At 42.6% G+C, this 22,269-nt stretch overlaps 1 protein-coding gene across 2 annotated transcripts in view; it reads right to left on the bottom strand.

Annotated features, from left to right (window-relative positions):
• The window catches only part of card11 (caspase recruitment domain family, member 11), a 100,341-nt gene extending 78,092 nt beyond the window's left edge, over positions 1 to 22,249 (bottom strand). For both annotated transcript variants that reach the window (XM_034295294.1, XM_029123434.2), the window contains exon 1: positions 22,171 to 22,249. The gene's annotated coding sequence lies outside the window, so the exon portion shown is untranslated. The remainder of the gene's footprint in view (positions 1 to 22,170) is intronic.
• Positions 22,250 to 22,269: the final 20 nt, after the last annotated feature.

The following is a 22,269-nucleotide window of genomic DNA, read 5'->3' as shown; positions in this document are numbered from 1 at the left end:
CTTCCCTCCCATCCTCTCTATCTCACTTTGCAGAGGGGCAGAAGATTAGATCTCAACAAAACCACAAACCAGCAGCATTCTTTAGTTTTAAGCCTGTAACCCTGCACCAACAGTGTAATAAGCTTTCGTTCCAACCCTGCACTAGTTACAGGTTTTAGTTCTAATCCTACACTAGTTACACGCTTTAGTTCTAACCCTGCACTAGTAACAGGCTTTAGTTCTAACCATGCTCCAGTAACAGGCTTTAGTTCTAATCCCACACTAGATACAGGCTTTAGTTCTAATCCCACACTAGATACAGGCTTTAGTTCTAATCCCACACTAGATACAGGCTTTAGTTCTAATCCCACACTAGATACAGGCTTTAGTTCTAATCCCACACTAGATACAGGCTTTAGTTCTAACCCTACCCTAGTAACATCTAACCCTACAATAGTTACAGGCTTTATTTCTTACCCTACACTAGTTACAGGCTTTAGTTCTAATCCCACACTAGATACAGGCTTTAGTTCTAATCCCACACTAGATACAGGCTTTAGTTCTAATCCCACACTAGATACAGGCTTTAGTTCTAACCCTACACTAGTAATAGGCTTTAATTCAAACCCTGTAACCCTGCTAAAATAGAGTCACAGGCTGTAGTTCCAGGATTTAATTCCACCTCTGTGTGTGTGTGTGTGTGTGTGTGTGTGTGTATGTATGTGTATGGGTGTGTGTATATAGGTGTGTATGTGTATGTGTGTACAATGATTAATTGTTCAGTGGCTACGCTAACCATAATGCCCACATACTATTACAGACACCAAAGACCACTACTACATACCATTAGTCTATAGTGGCCTGTTCTGGTTTGTAGTAGTGGTCTGAAGTAGTCTACAGTGTCTGTAGTAGTGGTGTGTAGTAGTGGTCTTTTGTGTTCTACAGTAGTCTATAGTGTCTGTAATGGTCTAAAGTGGCCTGTTGTGGTCTGCAGTAGTCTATAGTGTCTGTAATGGTCTATAGTGGCCTGTTGTGGTCTGCAGTAGTCTATTGTCTGTAATGGTCTAAAGTGGCCTGTTGTGGTCGGCAGTAGTCTATAGTGTCTGTAATGGTCTATAGTGGCCTGTTGTGGTCTGCAGTAGTCTATTGTCTGTAATGGTCTAAAGTGGCCTGTTGTGGTCGGCAGTAGTCTATAGTGTCTGTAATGGTCTATAGTGGCCTGTTGTGGTCTGCAGTAGTCTATTGTCTGTAATGGTCTAAAGTGGCCTGTTGTGGTCGGCAGTAGTCTATAGTGTCTGTAATGGTCTATAGTGGCCTGTTGTGGTCTGCAGTAGTCTATTGTCTGTAATGGTCTAAAGTGGCCTGTTGTGGTCGGCAGTAGTCTATAGTGTCTGTAATGGTCTAATAGTCTGTAATAGTGAACCACACGGAGCCCCAAAACCACTAGTGAGCCCCCGACTGCTAAGGGAGAGGGTGCCCCAGATCAGATTTTGCTGACCACTACTACAGCCCACAACAGGACAATATTGAACACTACATTCTGCTGATTGTTTTATTTCACCCGTATTTTACCAGGTATGTCAACGGTGAACCATTTGTCATTTACACATAAATACAGTCAAAACACTAAGTACAAGGAAATACCCAACAGATCAATACATTATACCATATATGTATATTTGTGATAGATACAAAGTGCATTTGGAAAGTATTCAAACCCCTTCACTTTCTCCAAACCCCTTCACTTTCTGGACAAACAACTAATGCAATCTACTATAAATTACTACAAACAAACAAAATGTGGAGAAACTAAAGGGGCTTGAACTCAATCTGAAGACACATTACATACAGAACAGATGGATAAGGTGTTTAGCAGGCAGGAGGGAGGAAAATGTCTAATTTGAAAGTAATAGTTTATTCCAGTCATTGGCTGCAGAAACCTGAAAGGAATGGAGGCCTTCACTGCATTCTATGCCAGGCTAACGGGTACCAACTTATCTATAAATCCCTCTTAGGGAAAATCCCCCTCTACCTCACCTCACTCCTCAGCATCTCCCAACCCAATAGAAAGCTGCATTGAGATAGATCAAGTACCTCACACTGGTGCCTCCAGTTTATTAGTGGAAAGATGACAGTAGAGTGTTTTAGGGGGCAATGGAGACCAAGTGGATGTCACAAGACTACGTCTCGTTCATCCAAGCCAAGTCTTTAAATTATGTTATTCGGGACCCGTAGAATGATATTTCAGACTTCGCAGTGTGGGTGAAAGAGACTTTACTGTGAAACAGGAAACCAAATCTGGATATGATTTCAGTCTGGAGGTGGCTGATGCCGGTGTGGAAAGAATGAACGGTCTGACCAAATATAAACATACTGGTATGTTGAATATTATAACTTAATTTACATCGTCTGCATAAAGGTAGATAAGAATGATAACTTCATTTATGACACATTTTCGTCTGCATAAAAGTGGATAAGAATGACAAGTGTTGTCTGCATAAAGGTAGATAAGGGAGTCCACAGCAGCAAGTGCATTATTGAAGTATGCAAAGAATAAGGTTGACCCCTGAGAAAAAGGTTCACCCCTGAGAAAAAGGTTCACCCCTAAAGAAGTCCCATGGAATCAGGGAAAGACAGTGTAAATAAAGTTGCCCTTAAATGCTTCTTTTTGCTAGACCACGTAAGTGGTGGATTAGCATAGTGGTTGGCTATTCAACTGTCATTGTTTTCTAAAGAATTGAACCAGCCATGGAGTGAATGGAGTCATTGTTTTCATTATACATTGAAGGAAAAAATTATCTGATCCCCTGCTGATTTTGTACGTTTGCCCACTGACAAAGAAATGATCAGCCTATAATTTTTATGGTAGATTTATTTGAACAGTGACAGACAGAATAACAACAAAAAAATCCAGAAAATGCATGTCAATGCAACAGTGACACTGTGGTCCTGTTATAAATTGATTTCTATTTTAATCAGTGAAAAAGGTATTCGACCCCTCTGCAATCAGAAGGATATCTGGCTCCCAGGTGACTTATACAGATAACGAGCTGAGATTAGGAGCACACTCTTAAAGGGAGTGCTCTTAATCTCAACTTGTTACCTGTATAAAAGACACCTGTCCACAGAAGCAATCAATCAATCAGATTCCAAACTTTCCACCATGGCCAAGACCAAGAGCTGTCCAAGGATGTCAGGGACAAGATTGTAGACCTACACAAAGCTGGAATGGGCTACAAGACCATCGCCAAGCAGCTTGGTGAGAAGGTGACAACAGTTGGTGTGATTATTTGCCAGTGGAAGAAACACAAAAGAACTCTCAATTACGCTCGGTCTGGGGCGCCATGCGAGATCTCACCTCGTGGAGTTGCAATGATCATGAGAACGGTGAGGAATCAGCCCAGAACTACACAGGAAGATACTGTCAATGATCTCAAGGCAGCTGGGACCATAGTCACCAAGAAAACAATTGGTAACACACTATGCCATGAAGGACTGAAATCCTGCGCCCGCAAGGTCCCGTCTGTACAGGCCCGTCTGAAGTTTGCCAATGAACGTCTGAATGTTTCAGAGGAGAACAGGGTGAAAGTGTTGTGGTCAGATGAGACCAAAATCGAGCTCTTTGGCATCAACTCAACTCGCCGTGTTTGGAGGAGGAGGAATGCTGCTTATGACCCCAAGAACACCATCCCCATTGTCAAACATGGAGGTGGAAACATTATGCTTTGGGGGTGTTTTTCTGCTAAGGGGACAGGACAACTTCACTGCATCAAAGGGACAATGGACGGGGGCCATGTACCATCAAACCTTGGGTGAGAACCTCCTTCCCTCAGCCAGGGCAATGGGTTGTGGATGGGTATTCCAGCATGACAATGACCCAAAACACACAGCCAAGGCAGAAAAGCAGTAGCTCAAGTAGAAGCATATTAAGGTCCTGGAGAGGCCTTGCCAGTCTCCAGATCTTAATCCCATAGAAAATCTGTGGCGGGAGCTGAAGGTTCGAGTTGCAAAACATCAGCCTCGAAACCTTAATGACTTGGAGAAGATCTGCAAAGAGGAGTGGGACAAATCCTTCCTGAGATGTGTGCAAACCTGGTGGCCAACTACAAGAAACCACTGACCTCTTTGATTGCCAACAAGGGTTTTGCCACAAAGTAAGTCATGTTTTGCACAGGGGTTAAATACTCATTTCACTCAATAAAATGCAAATCAATGTATAACATTTCTGACATGCATTTTTCTGGATGTTTTTGTTGTTATTCTGTCTCTCACTGGTCAGAAATCTACCATTAAAATTATAGACTGATAATTTCTTTGTCAGTGGGCAAACGTACAAAATCAGCAGAGGATAAAATATTTTTTTCCCTCACTGTAGGTACTGTATAGCTGGACTAAAACGTCGCTGGCTACAAGTTTCAGTAGCTAAATTATAGTAAGCCTTAAGTAAAACTGCTTATGATTATATTGCGATGGACGACCTGCCCCGACAACGAACACATTCTTCTGAATTTTGGCGAACATAGCATAGTCCACATAGCGTACAGGAACCAGCCATGGAGTGATTGGAGTAATTGTTTTCATTACTATACAGCTTTTAGCTAACCATCCACAGTAATCACTTTCTAATTGAACGTGTTGAATATAATGTAGTGATCATGTTATACCTGTTGTTGGTTTGGATGTTAGCTAAAGTAGGGAACTAGTTCTGAGAACCATGGAGTTTCGACTAATTGGTTTAACAATGCAGAAGTAAACAGACACCACAGACATCTCTCTACACACGTACCACGTGCAACAGTACCCACTGTTTAAATAGAGTAGTGGTTAAAGACAGTCTGTCACATAGGAAATCGCAGATTGAATCCAGCCAGGGGCGACAACATTCATCCCTTCTAATCGCGGGCTGGCAGAAATATGCTTGCCTATTTCATTTTCTCGTTTAACAACAGCCACTAAGTACAGCTAAGTAGGTTGTTTTTCCCTTCAGAGTGAATTTTTACAAATAATATTAATGGTGCACTCTGGTCACATGATCACACCATTTAAAATACCATGCTTTGTCAAAAACACTGTTCTAAAAGGGTAATCTCCCCTTGTCTCACCACCAATCACAATCAAAATGAGGTTCAGGTGTGCAGCAGGTTGTTGAGGGAAGGGTAAGAACTGTTTTTTAGTAGTTGTCAATCTTATTTTGTCATAACCAATGATTGGTTTGTGAGGTGATACTTTTTAGCTGGATCGACATATTATGTAGATGATCATGTGATGTGAGTGCACCTTTAAACATTGAAGAATATATATTTATCAATCTCTGTAAATGCCAATAATTTCATCAAAGTTGACAAAAAATAAAAGGAATGTTTGTTGAGACTTGAGACGGTAATATTGTTAACAATATAGTCTGTAAGAAATAACAGACACAAACAATATTGGACATTAAACAGTCTAGATTGCTAAGTATATTGCCTTATATATATTTCAATGATGGCTTTTATTTTGAAAAAGGAAATCTGAGTTAGCGCTGCTAGTGTAATATCCTGCTGCTAGAAGAACGGTAATGAAGCCTCGTAAGGCCATCACTAGTTTTGTTAGTCCCCAGTTAGAGGCAGATGCCTGGCATTGCTTCTAATTGGGGATCCTATTTAAGTTGCCCCTAAGTACACTGTGTTGTGAGTCATTGTTTTTGTTTGTTATCATCATGGCATTGGTCATTTTGTTATTTGTCTAAAATTATATTTAATATATTTAATAATACAATATTTAATAATAAGTTGATCTTTGGAGCTAACAGTGTGAAAACGTATAAACGACATAAACCTGATTAATTTAATCATAAAATTATTAAATGTCAAGTAATTTGGTTTCACAGTCCCTTTACAAATGCTTTTCTGATGAGTCTATCCAAACCCTGTAGTTGCTGAGTTTGTCTTTTCAACTGGCAATATCAGAATACTCTAGAGAGAGTTTTGTAGGTCAGTGGTAAGGTTGTTGGCGGAATACAAAAGAGTTCACTGAAACATTTACAATGAGGGAAATAAATCACTTTGGATCTTATCTACTCACTGAACAGCCAGTATGTATCACTACAATAAGGACAGACTTTGGTCTTCTTAAAACCAGGACAGCGACAGTTATGCAATGGCATTGGTGCTGCTTTTAAATATAAGTATTTGTGTGACTTACTTCAGTATTACAGTTCTTTTAAATAAAAAATATATTTGTGTAACTTAAGACAGTATTACAGTTACACTTCAAATAAATGTATTTTTGTGTGTTCTGGGGAGGGGGGGTCCTGCTGGGTGGGTATACATCAATCAAATGTATTTATAAAGCCCTTTTCCATCAGCAGTTGTCACAAAGTGACTTTTACAAAACACCTGGCCTTAAACCCCAAGGAGCAAACAACAGTAGTGTTGAATTTCAGTGGCTAGGAAAAACTCCCTAAGAAGGCCGGAATTTAGGAAGAAACCTAGAGAGGACCCAGGCTCAGAGGGTGACCAGTCATCTTCTGGCTGTGCCCGGGTGAAGATATTAAGAGTACAAATTGTAATAATTAATAAATGTATGTGGGCTGAATCCAGAGTCTATTTAAACTTAGTCTAGGTCGGAAGCATGACCAGATGGACAAGGACAGGGACAACACGGGGAGGGGGGGGGGGGTCAGCAGAGTGGCAGCTGAAATCGTCAGGTATCGTCTTGATCTGCAACACAACCAGAAGGACTTTGGACAGGGACAGCATCAGGTCTTTCAAGCCTGGTACTCCTCAGGTGATGGCCAAGAAACCATGTCCTCTTAAGTTTAAAATGGCAGGAGACAGGGAACATATAAAGAATGCATTCCTTAGATCTACAAGGATTTATAGTGGAATAGGAGAACTGACCCTACTCCCCCAGCACAATAATATAGCTGCGTAAAACCTTAGGGCTGAGACGGGGGGGTCCTGTGACACTGTGGTCCTATCTGGGGGAGGCCCCGGACAGGGCCTAACAGGCAGGAAATCAATCCACCTACATTGCCAGGCATCAATCAAAGGGACCCCCAACAACCGCAACCACCCTGAATGAGGGCAGAGTATTGCCAGCAGAGTACAGCCCAATTGCACAAGTGCGCAACAGAGAGAGACAACAACAAGCCAATGACTGCACGCCAAAATGGCATTGGAGGGAGGGCATCCCAGTGGTAAGACAGCAAGGGTGGACAGTATCAAGCCTTTCTGGTCACCTTTACGCCCCTGGCGTAAAGGTGACCAGAAGACTACACTTAATCATAGACCGTGCTGTAGAGATGAGTCTTTAGTAGACACTTGAACGTTTGCACTGAGTTTGCATTTCTAACCTTAATTGGCAGATCATTCCACAGTAGTGGAGCCCTGCCTCCGGCTGTTTGTTTTGAGATTCTAGGTACAATTATGTGTATGTATGTATGGCTGGATCATTTCAGCGAGGTAAGTAGGAGAAGTCCATGTATTGATTTGTTGGTTATACAGGTACTGTAATATTTGAGATTGATTGACTGCTGTTTGAGCAAAAATTATAATACAATACAATACAAAAATATTTTAGGGCATGTTTGTCTTCAGTGCTGTGTTTGGCATGTGATACGCATACTGGCACACTAAAACACACACAGGAAAAAGAAAGACGGCGAATTGTCGGTTTAGTATTGTGTTTGCTGTTGCTTTGTTTATAACTATTTGTTGTTCTAATGTCTCTGGTTATTTGTTTATGATCGCCAAGCTCTTATAGCATCTGAGACATAGTTGAATTGCTGCTGCTAAAGCATGACTTGGGAGAGCAGATTACAGATCTCCTGCCCCTCTCATCTAATTTACCTGTAGACCTGTGTGGTCTACTCTCGTAAAAAGCGTTTTAAGAAACGCCTGAAGAGACGGGGGGGGAGCGGGGAGGTGTGCTGGCGAGACTAAAAACGTACCCGATATCCTCATATGCGACTGATCCTGGCGGTGGATGGTACCGTATTCCTGCAGTCAGGTGTCTACTGGATTCCAGACCTCGCTGGATCTGACCTGTCATTCTGTGTCTACTGGCCGAGGCTCCCCCAATCCGGCGAACACGGGCCAGCAGAGGCGGCGTGGATCACGGGAACCTTCGTCCTCTGAACCGTGCCCCTTCACTGATCAGTGGGGAGTGTGAGCTGCGCATGGCTCTGATTAATGCTAGATCGCTAGCAAATAAGACGTTCCTACTCAGTGACTTTTTTACTACTCGTGAGTTGGACTTTTTGTTTTTGACGGAGACCTGGCTCCATGCTGGTGAGTTTTCTCCTCTCTCAGAACTTCTTCCTCCGGAGTGTAATTTCCTCAGCTCCCCTAGGACTACTGGCAGGTGTGGAGGGCTAGCATCTGTATTAAATTCCACTTTCAAATGCCGACAGACTCCTTCTGACAGTTTCGCAACTGTTTGAGTTCAACCATCTTTTTCCCGTTTTGTGCGCGGTGGTATATCGTCCACCTAGTCAATAAGGATTTTTTTACGGACTTCGCTGACTTTTTGGCGGCGATTATGTTGGATTACGATAGTTTTTTAATTGTCGGTGATTTTAATATACGTTTGCTGTGAAAATAGGTCTTTGGTCAAGGATTTTATGAGTCTTATAGACTCCTTCAATCTCGTTCAGTCAGTGACTGGTCCGACACATGATAAAGGGCACACCCTGGACCTTGTGTTGTCTTACGGTTTATGTGTCCACGTCACTGAAATGTGTGATATTTGTATATCAGATCACCTGCCTGTTTTGATCACTGTCATAGTTCCCTGCTCTAAGGCTGAAAATTGTGTTCCTGCATGTAAATTGCGTGCGATTAACCTTAACTGCGTTTTTTTTTTCTAATGCTTTTCAATGTTGTGTAATCTAGATGACAGCTATGCTCTTAGCACTGATGATTTTACTACTCTCATGCAGTCCACTTGCACTGATCTTAGACTCTGTTGCACCATTCAAATCTAAACGCGAAAAGCCATCTTTAGAGCCTTGGCTAAACGACAGTACCCGCACTCTCAGACATTCACTTAGACGAGCTGAAAGAAAATGGAAGAAGGATAAACTTCAGGTTTCCCAAGGAAAGCTACATGACTGCTGTAATAACAATCAGAGAGCTGTTAAAGCTGCAAAAGCACAATTTATATCAAACCTTGTTTTCAACAATAATCATTGGCCTCAGGTTCTCTTCAAATCTCTTAACTCTCTGATAAACCCCAGTAGCGCAGCTTGTATTGTTCCATCAGCCAAACTGTGTGAGGATTTTAAAGCATTTTTTATTGGAAAGATTCCTGCTCTAAACAAATTTGAGCCTGTGTCACTTTCATTTATAACAAACTGTTAATAATGCGCCCCACAAACTGTCCCCTGCGCCCCACAAACTGTCCCTTGGATTCCATTCCCTCCCATCTTTTAAAATATGTTTTTGATATGGTTGGGCCCAGTATTCAAATTCTGATTAATACTTGCCTTATTTCTGGGTGCGTAACACCCCTTTGCCATGTTTCTTTTAAACATGCTGTAGTACAGCTTCTTTTTAAAAAATAAACCTGGATCCAAATGTTCTTTCAAATTTTAGGCCCATCTCTAAGCTACCTTTTCTCTCGAAAGTACTAGAGACAGTAGTTCTTAACCAATTGACAATGTTTTTAGGAAATCATGATATCCAGGAAAAGTTTCAGTCTGGCTTCAAGCCACTTCATAGTACTGAAACGGAACTCTTAGGAGTTTTTAACAATCTCCTTGAAATTGTTGACTCATTTAGCCCAGCTATTCTGGTGCTTCTGGACCTGTCTGCAGCCTTTGACACGGTGGATCATAGGATTCTCTTGAAACGCCTTGAACAGTCCATTGGCATCAAAGGAACTGTCCTGAAATGGTTTGAGTCATACCTGACTGTTAGGAGTTTTTCGGTCCACTTAGCCCACTTTTCATTGACCACGGCACCTCTCACTTGTGGGGTCCCCCAAGGCTCCATTTTAGGCCCCATTCTTTTTTCACAATATATGTTGCCCTTGAGGTCCATTTTTAAGAAACACAATATCTCCTTTCATTGTTTCCCAACGATGAAAACAACATCCAAAAGACTCTGTAAAGCCTATCTTAGACTGCTTAAAGGACATCAAAATCTGGTTGTCTCTAAACTTTCTTAAATTAAATGAAAGTAAGACAGAGATTCTTATGTTTGGACGAGGTAACTTGCTGGGTGATCCTTTTGGTACCCTAGGCCCTCTAGCCTCTTATAGCAGAGCGTTTGTTAATCAATCAATCATCAATCAAATGTATTTATAAAGCCCTTTTTACATCAGCAGATCACAAATTGCTTTTACAAAACACCTGACCTTAAATCCCAAGGAGCAAACAACAGTAGTGTTGAATTTCAGTGGCTAGGAAAAATTCCCTAAGAAGGCAGAATTTTAGGAAGATTGACTGGTAAATCGAGAGCTTCGCCTTGCGGCTCAGCTCTTTCTTCACCACGACAGACCGATACATTGACTGCATTACTGCAGAAGCTGCACCGATCCGTCTGTCAATCTCCCGTTCCATCCTTCCCTCACTCGTGAACAAGACCCCTAGATATTTAAACTCCTCCACTTGAGGCAGGCACTCTCCACCAACCTGAAGTGGGCAAGCCACCCTTTTCCGACTGAGGACCATGGCCTCGGATTTGGAGGTACTGATTCTCATCCCCACCGCTTCACACTCGACTGCAAACCGTCCCAGTGCATGCTGAAGGTACTGGTTAGAAGGGGCCAACACGACAACATCATCTGCAAAGAGCAGAGACGAAATTGTGTGGTCCCCAAACCTGACACCCTCTGGCCCCTGGCTGCGCCTAGAAATTCTGTCCATAAAAATTACGAACAGAACCGGTGACAAAGGGCAGCCCTGCCGGAGTCCAACATGCACTGGGAACAAGTCTGACTTACTGCCGGCAATGCGGACCAAGCTCCTGCTTCGGTTGTACAGGGACCTGACAGCCCTTAGCAAAGGACCCAGGACCCCATATTCCCGAAGCACCCTCCACAAGATGCCGCGAGGGACACAGTCGAATGCCTTCTCCAAGTCCACAAAACACATGTGGATTGGTTGGGCAAACTCCCATGAACCCTCCAACACCCCGTAGAGGGTATAGAGCTGGTCCAGTGTTCCATGGCCCGGACGAAAACCACACTGTTCCTCCTGAATCCGAGGATCTACTATCGGCCGTATTCTCCTCTCCAGAACCCTGGCATAGACTTTCCTGGGGAGACTGAGAAGTGTGATCCCCCTATAGTTGGAACACACCCTCCGGTCCCCCTTCTTAAAAAGAGGGACCACCACCCCGGTCTGCCATCCCAGAGGCACTGTCCCCGACCGCCACGCGATGTTGCACAGGCGTGTCAACCAAGACAGCCCCACAACATCCAGAGACTTGAGGTACTCAGGGCGGATCTCATCCATCCCCGGTGCCTTGCCACCGAGGAGTTTCTTGACCACCTCTGTGACTTCAGCCCGGGTGATGGACGAGTCCACCTCTGAGCCCTCATCCTCTGCTTCCTCAATGGAAGACGTGACAGCGGGATTGAGGAGATCCTCGAAGTACTCCTTCCACCGCCCGACGACATCCTCAGTTGAGGTCAACAGCTGCCCACCTCTACTGTAAACAGCGTTGATAGGGCACTGTTTCCCTCTTCTGAGGCGCCGGATGGTTTGCCAGAATCTCTTCGAGGCCAGCCGATAGTCCTTCTCCATGGCCTCACCGAACTCCTCCCAGGCCCGAGTTTTTGCCTCCACAACCACCCGGGCTGCAGCCCGCTTGGCCTGTCGGTACCCGTCAGCTGCCTCAGGAGTCCCACAAGCCAACCAGGCCTGATAGGACTCCTTCTTCAGCTTGACGGCATCCCTTACTTCCGGTGTCCACCACCGGGTTCGGGGATTGCCGCCTCGACAGGCACCGGAGACCTTACGGCCACAGCTCAGAGCGGCCCCTTCGACAATGGCGGTGGAGAACATGGTCCACTCGGACTCAATATCTCCAGCCTCCCTCGGGATCCAGTCGAAGCTCTGCCAGAGGTGGGAGTTAAAGATCTCTCTGACAGGAGACTCGGCCAGACGTTCCCAGCAGACCCTTACAGTACGCTTGGGCCTGCCGAGTCTGTCCAGCTTCCTCCCCCGCCATCGGATCCAACTCACCACCAGGTGGTGATCAGTTGACAGCTCCGCCCCTCTCTTCACCCAAGTGTCCAAGACATACGGCCGCAGGTCAGATGAGACGACAACAAAGTCGATCATCGACTTGCGGCCTAGGGTGTCCTGGTGCCACGTGCACTGATGGGGGGGCCGTTCCTCCCAATCAAGCCCCTCCAGGTGTCACTGTCGTTGCCCACGTGGGCGTTGAAGTCCCCCAGTAGAACGATAGAGTCCCCAGTCGGAGCACTTGTGAAATCTAGCTTCTAGTGAAATGTACTAACTGGAGCACTAGTGAAATCTAGCTTCCTCTGAGGGATTTTGAGAAAGTTATCAATGCATTTATTATGTCTTGGCTGGATTACTGTAATTCCTTGTACCTTGGGGTGGAAAAGCCTAAATCAGCTCCAGTTAGTACAAAATGCCGCCGCTCGTCTTTTAACCGGTAAAAGAAAATGGGAGCACATAACATACATTTTGGCCTCCCTCCATTGGCTTCTTGTTCGTTTCAGGTTTTAAGAGTTTAAAGAGTTTTAATGTCTTTAAGATGTAAATAGATTGGCCCCTTTATATCTGTCTGAGCTTTTACATTGTCATTCTCCAGCCTGAGCACTGAGGTCAGCTAACCAGTTACTTCTAGTTGTCCCAAAAGCCAGGCTAAAAACTAGAGGGGATCAAGCTTTCATGGTGGGTGGTCCCATTATCTGGAACAGCCTACCACTGCATATTCAAAATGCCCAGACTAAACACTTAAGTCATTGCTAAAGACGCACCTTTTTACTCTGGCTTTTAATCTTAGCTGAGTGGGCATTAAATGTCTGTGCTGCTATTTTGTCTGTGTCTTATGTGTATCTACGTAATTTTTTATTCATATTTTGTATACTTTGATATTTTGTCCTGTACAGCACTTTGGTCAACGTCAGTTGTTTTAAATGGGCTTAACAAATAAAGTTGACATTGACTTAACTGGATTCAAATCAGGTGATTCACTTGGGCTGTCCACCTTTTTGGGCGTAAAAAATGCCTTGGTAACTATGGCAGTGTTTGTGTTTATATGACCGACTGCATTCAAGTTTATAGTAATTTGGTCGTGTCTGAGCAGAAAAGATGTGTCAGTGCTGCTGCTCTCATTGCTGCTGCTGTCAGAGCTTACCTCATTAATGAAGATGTGTTCCTGTTTCAGTGCTCAAAACGTAACACCCCCTTTGCCATGTTTCACAGATGAGGTGTTATGTCAGTTCCTCTTTTGCCAGGCCGTGTAAGCGGAGCCGGCCAAGAAGAGCGAATGTCTCTTACTGAGTGAATGAGTGAGTGACTGACTGACATGAAGGGCCATGAAGGAGAAAGTGGTTGATATGTGGTAAAGGGGTTACTGTACATCTGTTTGCCACAGTTGAGTCTCCTTCGTTTAGGTTATATTTTTCTCCTTTATTGATAGTGATTGTATCAATGTCATTCACGAATTAAAGAAAAAAGTAAGTTGTTATCCCATGAAAGAAAACAAAAATGTATTATGCCATGAAATGAAATAGCTTTGGGAGACTCGCTAGCAATTGCTAAATTCTTATGACTTTTCCAGTACGTTTTTAGATACCGGTAAAGCTTATTACTGGCTAATACGCTGTTAAAACGGCCAGTGGCAAACGCCATACATAGACGCTATTTGTGGTGGAGGTAAACTTAGTAAGAAATGTTATCAATGTAATTCACGAATGGCCAATTAACTGTTAAAACGGCCAGTGGCAAAAGATGATTTGTTCAGGATAGACAGAAGAGGCTATACTTACACCCAGCAAATGTACAGCTCTGTAGTGTAATGGTTAACGACACAGGCCTTTGTGTGGGCAACACTTGCTATTGCGGGCCCACTGAACTAGGCTTGCCTGGTTTCTTTTTTTATAAATGAAGGTAAAAAGACACTGTCCTGAATCCTGTCACCGTTGACAGCCTTAATGTGCAAAGAATAACATTTAGGGACATTTTCCTTCTTGAAATATGTTGTATTTGCTCTCTCTCAAAAAATATTTGAATCAGAACTATGATTCGATAAGAACCAGATTCGATAAGCAGAATTGGAATCAATTAAATTGAAATTATACCCAACCCTAAACAAAATACAGTGCAATAAAGAGTACTTTTCTACAAACTATAAGCAAATGCCATGTGGAGGAAGGGAGATGTAGTGTGGAGGAAGGGAGATGTCATGTGGAGGAAGGGAGATGTCATGTGGAGGAAGGGAGATGTCGTGTGGAGGAAGGGAGATGTCATGTGGAGGAAGGGAGATGTCATTTGGAGGAAGGGAGATGTCATGTGGAGGAAGGGAGATGTCGTGTGGAGGAAGGGACATGTCATGTGGAGGAAGGGAGATGTCGTGTGGAGGAAGGGAGATGTCGTGTGGAGGAAGGGAGATGTCGTGTGGAGGAAGGGAGATGTCATTTGGAGGAAGGGAGATGTCATGTGGAGGAAGGGAGATGTCGTGTGGAGGAAGGGACATGTCATGTGGAGGAAGGGAGATGTCGTGTGGAGGAAGGGATATGTCATGTGGAGAAAGGGAGATGTCATGTGGAGGAAGGGACATGTCGTGTGGAGGAAGGGAGATGTCATGTGGAGGAAGGGAGATGTCGTGTGGAGGAAGGGAGATGTCGTGTGGAGGAAGGGAGATGTCATGTGGAGGAAGGGAGATGTCATGTGGAGGAAGGGAGATGTCATGTGGAGGAAGGGAGATGTCATGTGGAGGAAGGGAGATGTCATGTGGAGGAAGGGAGATGTCATGTGGAGGAAGGGAGATGTCATGTGGAGGAAGGGAGATGTCATGTGGAGGAAGGGAGATGTCATGTGGAGGAAGGGAGATGTCATGTGGAGGAAGGGAGATGTCATGTGGAGGAAGGGAGATGTCATGTGGAGGAAGGGAGATGTCATGTGGAGGAAGGTGCCAAGCAGAAGAGTCAGTTTATTAATTGAACTGCTTGGCACATCAATGAAGTAAGAATAGCGGAACAGAAGCTCAACATGATAAGATGGGTAAGTTCATGTATCATACAAACATCACACAAAAGCTTTCCTCCTACCCTGTTGATAGCATCACTCCAGACTCCCGCAGCGCACAGACCGAACAGCAGATAGAGGACAATGCTGTCATGCTGTGTGACTCCAATGGAAAATAACTTGATAGCAGATTGTAAGACAGGTACATTCCCATGGAGACATTTAGGAAGATCTTGTACCAAACTTCTAAGTCTTCCCATAGATTTCCAACAGAACAAAGACTAGGAACTGCATCGCATATGATGGTCCATACAGTGATGGGTGATCTCAGCACAGGGAGGGTGGATGAAGCCATTGCTCTGAACAACCCCTTAGGTCAATCCCATAGGAAAAGTAATCAACTCCATTCATCTGCCCAGAACCAGTAAACATCAGATCATTATCCACTGGATTAGTGATAGAGTCTCTTCACTGTGCACTCCGACATAATGTTCCAACAGCATATCACTAATGACCAATTATACCACCACATTTACTGAGAAAAGGCCTTTGCAGCTTTGGACAGATGATCACAGACACACATCAGAAAACCAACCAATCATTGACCATAGATCAACCACTAACATATTAAGACCATTAATCACTAACATAAGACCAACCAACCACAGACATATGAAGACCATTTACCACTAACATACGACCAACCAACCACTGACATGAAAAGACCAACTAACCAGTGACATAAGACCAACTAACAACTAACATGAGACTAACCAACACCTGATTGCGGACCAGTTAAGAGGTCATTACAGTAGTCAACCCTATCAGAGACAAAAGCATGGATGAGCTTCTCTTGGTCTTTACGGGACAACAAGCCCTTGATTTTGGCAATATTTTTAAGATGATATAATGCTGTTTTGATGACCGCTTTGACATGAATGGTGAAGGAGACTTTTCACACATCTTTGACTGAGCCCTTAAACTTAACCACACTGTTTAGCCTTACAGCTTTTATAGCTTCTTCATGGAATCTACTACGGAATCTACCAATTATGTTTTTATTTTGGTTTTATTTCTATTTACTTATGCCATGTTAATTTTTTTATTATAGTATTTGTTTTTATCTATTTCTATTTTCTTATTATGATGTTTTTTTTGTTTTTCATTTTTATTCTATTTCTATTTTTCTATGTTTAACCAATCATGAAATTATTTTTCTGTAATGCAAGTTCTGAAAGTCCTATCAGAGGAATAACCTCTGTGTAAATGTAACAATCTAGTATTGATGGATAATGCAAGTTCTTGTGCTGCTGTTTAAACATCAATGTAGGGTTTTATCTCACAAAAGGACTGACGAGTTTATCCAAGCACTGGAGTGCAAGGATTGAGATACCGGTGTGGAGAGTCCCCCTGGAGGATGGTTAGAGAATTGTAACAATCTGACTGTTTTTATACTTGTTTTCTTTCTAAAGCCCATTGAATTGCTTCTGTGTATGAATTGTGCTACATAAATAAACTAGCTTGTTTAATACACAGGTCAAACATAAACAACACAAGTTGGAAAATGGATGTGAACCTGTAGGGCAATGACTTCTTTCAAAGTGACAAATTCAGTGTCAGTTGTTCAAGGTGGTCTAGAGGTGCCCTGTCATATAAAATACACACAATATTACCAGTTCCATATACATTTCAGGACCTCAAAAAAAGAGTTGGGGCTCATCAGGCTACAAAGTATATACATTTCCAAATCACCCAAAATCACAAACCATGCTGATTCATTTAAGACAATGTAAAAATTTCAGTATTGTTTCTTTCATCGCTTACTTCATGTTAAAGATTTCAGTTGTCTAGCGGTTAATTAATCTGTCCTGTAACCAAAAGATTGAAAATGAATCCTAGAACAAGGTGAAAAATCTGACTGTCATTTCACTAGATATAATTATTATTATAATTATCATATGCACTGATGAGCCTTCCCTGTGCGCTGTTACTTTAAAAACAACCCTATAAGTTATCACCAGCTGATCAGACTTATAGGGGTTAGGGTAGGGACTGTTGCTGGATGTGGTGACTTTTTCCAGTGTGGGGAACACTATGAAGATATAATTTGTAATTTTGTCTGAGTCAGTTTAAGGAGTTGCTAATAATGGCATCTTTTGAATGATCAGCTTTTCTGCTAAGGACTTCCTATACCAGTATATGAAGAATTTAAAGAAGATTGGTGTCCAGAGAACAAAGAGACAAACAAGCAACAGAAGACTGGGATAATAGGGACAAAGAACTCTATGGCCAGGCGGGATAACCTTCAAAGACTCACACTTTTCTCTCTCTTTCTATCTTTTTACACTCTGTGTGATACACATGCCATTATAACCTCACAACTGTAGTTCTTCCAGAGGTTCAAACTGTTGGAAGCTCTGGGACAACTCTGATTCATGATGTATTGGATTTAATTGATTTATGATGGGAAATAATGTGTATCCACGTTTAAGGAATTTATTGGTTTATTTTGGGTAATAACTTTGAATGTAGTGAATACATTCGGGGGGTGAATATTGATCATATTGGCCAAGAGACTTTGGGACACTTGCAGTCCTCATACATCAAGACCATTTCTGTGCCTTATATGTTACTGTGCTTTATAATTAATACAATTTATTAACCAGGTTATTTGATGTCTGTTGTGGAAGTGTTACCATCTAACCAATTATTGTATGAGGTATGTGTTTATGTTATAGTGGTGAGTAGGGCAGTGTATTAGCTGTTCTCTTCTCTTACAGTTTGGTGAACAGGCTGCACTCTAGACAGTCTCTTCTCCTGATATGTATTGGTCTGGGAATGGTCCTTCTACCGTGTACTCTGTCTATCAGCAGGGTGAACAAACACCTGAACAAAAACATACTAAATGTTTTCCTTTTCATAATAATCACCGCTACAACCTGCCTTATGCTGTTGGTCCTATGCATGCCACCAAAACAGTGCCAACACGCTGAGACATGGACTCTACTAGGTGTTTTATGGTTTCTGGCATCAGGCAGCAGATCATTCAAGTCCTGTGAGTTGTGAGGTGGAGCCAGCATGGATTGAGGTAGTTTGTCCAGCACATCCTACAAGTTTCAAAGTTTATACTCAATAAAATTGAGATCTGGGGAATTTGGAGGCCAGGGCAACACCTTAAACCCTTCATGTTCCTCAATCCATTCCCGAACAATGAGTGCAGTGTGGCAGGGTGCATTATCCTGCTGAAAGAGGCCACTGCCAACAGGGGTGTACCAGAGCCTGCTACCATTGCCCTGAAGGGGCATCTAGTCTGCAACAATGTTTAGGCAGGTGGCACAGGTCAAATTGACATCCACATGAATGCCCGGACCCAGGGCTTCCCAGCAGAACATTGCACGGAGGATCACAGTCCCTCAACCATCTTGTTGTCTTCCCACAGTGGATCCTGGTGCCAACGCTCCCCCTGGAAAAACGGCCCCCCTACATGGCCGTCCACATGATGTACAAGAAAATGGAACTCATTGGACCAGATGACCTTCTTCCATGGCTCCAACTAGCTCCAGTCCTGACGCTTGTGTGCCCATTGTAGGCGCTTTCAACAGTACTCACAGGTCATCATGGGCACCGATCTGCAGCTACGCAGCCCCATACACAGCAGGGTGTGATGCACTGTAATGTGACACATTCCTCCTGTGAACATCATTACATTTTTCAGTGACTTGTGTCACAGTAGACCTTTTGTTGGTTCGGACCAGACAAGATAGCTTTCATTACCCTGAGGCATCAATGCTCCTTGGGTGCCCAACACCCTGTCGTTGGTTTGTGATTTGTCCCTCCTCAGACCACTGATGGTAGGTACTCACCACTGCTGACCAGGAGCACAACACAAGTCTTGTTGTTTCAGAGATGCTCTGACCCAGTAGTCAGTCCATAACAATTTGGCCCTTGTGAAAGTTGCCTCAGGTTTTTTCCTGTTCAGATTTTTATTTTCTAAAATAAAAACATATTACAGAAGTGGTAGGTCCCATCTCTGTGACAATTTCTTCATCTGTAGAAACTTTTTCACTAACTCTCCACAGACTCCTTCACTAATAGCTGTGTGTGAACCATGTTACATGGCCATGTCTGTAACCTTGTAGGTGAGCCACTAATAGGCCTCTAGTTGCCCTCTAGTTGCCCTCTAGTTGTCTGGTCAGATGTTTAAAAATGGGACTATGTGAACACACTTACACAATTAAGTTGACAAAAGCTTTTCGTATCAGATATGCATAAATCAAAATTCACAAAATCACTACATCAAGGATTATGTTGTTTTCAATATTGAATTATTTTAAAAACTCAATATTTTCTGAATTATTACCCAGCTCTAATCAAATCAGAATGAAGGCTAGATCTGCAATGAATAGCATTGTAGAAATTTGAACAACTGGGAATCATATTATGATTCCTAGTTGTTCAAATTTACCTGCCACAATTCTTTGAATTTGACCTATGCATGCCAGTAGAGGTTAGGAGGTGTTTGACCGATTAAGTTGGGAATACTCCAACTTCATTGTAGACTAAACATCAGCTATAGGAGAAGAACAAGAAAGAAAAACTAGGCCAGCCTAGTTCAGCCGGCCTGCGGGTAGAAGTGACTGTGATGAGCCAGGAAGGGGGCTTGAAGAGCATCTATTCACGGGCCAAGTCTAGACACCCAGTAGCCAGTAGACATGTGTTTTGAGTAATAATCATGACTTTATTTCCCACAATCTCCCACAAACTATCCAAGTGTCATGAAATAGATTCAAGCTTTATCAGTGGGGGACGATGCAGTCAACATGGGTCTGCACCTTATCCTACAACACATTCATAATCCAGTAAACATGGGTCTGCACCTTATCCTACAACACATTCATAATCCAGTCAACATGGGTCTGCACCTTATCCTACAACACATTCATAATCCAGTAAACATGGGTCTGCAGCTTATCCTACAACACATTCATAATCCAGTAAACATGGGTCTGCATCTTATTCTACAACACATTCATAATCCAGTAAACATGGGTCTGCATCTTATCCTACAACACATTCATAATCCAGTAAACATGGGCCTGCACCTTATCCTACAACACATTCATAATCTAGTCAACATGGACCTGCTCCTTATCCTACAACACATTCATAATCCAGTAAACATGGGCCTGCACCTTATCCAACAACACATTCATAATCCAGTCAACATGGGTCTGCATCTTATTCTACAACACATTCATAATCCAGTAAACATGGGCCAGCACCTTATCCTACAACACATACATAATCCAGTAAACATGGGCCAGCACCTTATCCTACAACACATTCATAATACAGTAAACATGGGCCTGCACCTTATCCTACAACACATTCATAATCCAGTAAACATGGGCCAGCACCTTATCCTACAACACATTCATAATACAGTAAACATGGGCCTGCACCTTATCCTACAACACATTCATAATCTAGTAAACATGGGCCTGCTCCTTTTCCTACAACACATTCATAATCCAGTAAACATGGACCTGCTCCTTATCCTACAACACATTCATAATCCAGTAAACATGGGCCTGCTCCTTATCCTACAACACATTCATAATCCAGTAAACATGGGCCTGCACCTTATCCTACAACACATTCATAATCCAGTAAACATGGGCCTGCTCCTTTTCCTACAACACATTCATAATCCAGTCAACATGGACCTGCTCCTTATCCTACAACACATTCATAATACAGTAAAAATAGATCCTGGTCTAAATCAGACAGACCCTGGTCTACATCAGACAGATCCTGGTCTACATTAGACAGATCCTGGTCTACATCAGACAGATCCTGGTCTACATCAGACAGATCCTGGTCTACATCAGACAGATCCTGGTCTACATCAGACAGATCCTGGTCTACATCAGACAGATCCTGGACCATATCAGACAGATCCTGGTCTACATCAGACAGATCCTGGTCTACATCAGACAGATCCTGGTCTACATCAGACAGATCTGGTCTACATCAGTCAGCTACTGAAACCTTTTTCTTCTCAAGACAAGCACTGGTAAATAGCAAATGTTCTCTCTGCCATGGGTTTCGGGAAATGCATGTTACAGCTTCAGCCATTTTGGAAAACATGCAATTGTTAAAACGCTCATATGCCAAAAACAGCTTTAAGACAGCTTGTGTTCTGTATCTGACATGCTCATATTGGAACTTGTCTAAACTCATCCCTATGTTAGGATCTCCAGATGTGGCTGGAGCTAAGCAACTGAGAACTAGTTGCACAAGTTGCAAGTCCCATCATAACACCCCACTTACTACATCAGAAATGGCAAAAGATTTCTGGCATATCTGAAAAATTATTGGGACATAAAATACGAATCAGGGGAAATTAAAAACCCATCACTGAACGTCTTTGACCTGCTTGATATTAATCAGTGTATGTCTTAATCTGAGCCTACAACGTACGGATTTACCAGTGATACAACAAATATGCTGTAGGTCCCCAATCATGGGTACATTTTAGAATAAATGGTGTAACGTCTAGCTTTAGTTTTATTGCTTCAAGAAACCAGTCCTGGATTTAACTGGAGTAACTAGTAATTCCTAATGGAAACCATAAAACTAACCTTAAAACTAAACCGAAGTTTAATTAGCCATGCTGTGAGTTGTTATTTATCACAATCGTTAAAATATGTGACTGCATCACTGGCCATGTATGTATAAGTATGTAGGCGCCATTGTATAATGACTAAGCTATGGATGTATAAGTATAGGTATCATTCTAAACTTACTAAGTATTAGGGATAAGTAGTAGTAGTGTAAAACCACAGAAATGGCATCCTCTTTTTTATCTAACTCTGCGCGGTTAGTTTAGTCTTTCAGTTTTCTCCCCTCTCCTCTTTAAAACGGAAAAATTGCGATTACTAAATTAAACAATTTAAATATTTGTATTCGTGTCCCTTGAAAACCATTTAAAGACCTACATTAATTCAAGACATTTAACTAAATAAATAAATTACCTGACAGAAGCGATGAACTAAATTCTGTAGAACTCCGTCCTCCAGGCATCAACTTCAGATCAGAGCGAGAGCGCGCGAGAGAGAGAGAGAGAGAGAGAG

The sequence above is a fragment of the Esox lucius genome, chromosome 11, assembly GCF_011004845.1.
Source record: "Esox lucius isolate fEsoLuc1 chromosome 11, fEsoLuc1.pri, whole genome shotgun sequence".
Lineage (NCBI taxonomy): Eukaryota > Metazoa > Chordata > Actinopteri > Esociformes > Esocidae > Esox > Esox lucius.
This window is presented reverse-complemented; position numbering and strand designations above follow the sequence as displayed.